Genomic DNA, 1,149 nt, shown 5'->3' with positions numbered 1-1,149 from the left:
CAGATTGGAAAGGATGAATACTTGTGTTGGGTCCTGCAGACCAGGATTGCCTCAGATCAAAACCTAATAAATGTACCTGGGGTTGATCATATTTTTTGGGCAATAAGTATTCAGGAATTTGAGCGCTTATGTAACTAAAAACTCTGCCACCTGAATACTTGATTCATTAAGGTCGTCACCCTATACCCGGAAGTCTCTATCGTTTTATTTGTCTGTTAAGCTTCACAGGGTTGGGACTCCCTAAATCAAACTGCAATCGTTGTTTATCAACCACTCAGGACGACACCGAGATCTTCGACTTAGATCCCACAGGTCATCCACCCGGGGCGGAAGATAACGAAAGGGAGACAAAGTCCTAACTAAATCAACACACAATAACCTCAACCTTCTACCCATTCCATCCATCATATCAGTCGAGTCGAGGAGATTCGTTCTTATCTATAGATAAGGCAAGAGAGAACTTATGACCTCGCGGATGGAGAGGGATTCGAACCCCCGGTATTCCTATCAATACTTCGGTTTTCAAGACCGACTCTTTCAACCGCTCAGACATCCATCCCTGCGCTCGCCTGCCCTATCTATGTGCGCGCTGGCAGGTAGGGGCAACTCTATGTGATTCGCTACGCTTGCTTGCGCCCCACCCCGTAAGCTGACTCTATTGCCTAGCGGTTAGCGACACTTTTCCGGTAGTACGAATCGCTACGCTTCGCTTCTTTCTATATGATAATATGCACCGTCGGTTGCTGCGCTCCCTGCGGGTAATAGCAAGAGAGTGAAGAACGAACGATCCTCAAAAAAGTCAACAGTGAATGAGTCCGACTCGAGTTCGTGAGTCAAAGGCGTGGCAAGAGAGCGAGTTTGACTCGCGAACGATCCGCAAGTGAAGGACCGATCCTTTAACGCCAGTATTGTTGCGATACTGGTACTTGGCGGCTCACGAGCAACATATAGAAAAAGGTTGCCATCACTCCCTCGCTCCTTTTTGAAGGCCCACCGCTCCCCTTTCTTTAAGTATCTATCCCGGCTTGCATTTTGGGGCGAGTACTACAGTTCCTCCATAATCACACAGAACGCCCAGCTTCGCAGAGCTGCTCTCTCCCTAGTCCACAACAAGGTGTGGAATCTGGATCTACTGTGTGTTCTGACTCT

General features: G+C 48.0%; 1 non-coding gene across 1 annotated transcript; it reads right to left on the bottom strand.

Annotated features, from left to right (window-relative positions):
- Positions 1–472: 472 nt before the first annotated feature.
- Positions 473–559, bottom strand: TRNAS-UGA. Its single transcript has one exon. It is a non-coding gene; the product is annotated as a tRNA-Ser (tRNA).
- Between the last annotated feature and the right edge of the window lie 590 nt (positions 560–1,149).

This window comes from Hordeum vulgare, chromosome 4H, assembly GCF_904849725.1.
Source record: "Hordeum vulgare subsp. vulgare chromosome 4H, MorexV3_pseudomolecules_assembly, whole genome shotgun sequence".
Lineage (NCBI taxonomy): Eukaryota > Viridiplantae > Streptophyta > Magnoliopsida > Poales > Poaceae > Hordeum > Hordeum vulgare.
The sequence above is the reverse complement of the archived record's forward strand: the minus strand, read 5'-3'. Positions and strand labels throughout refer to the sequence as shown.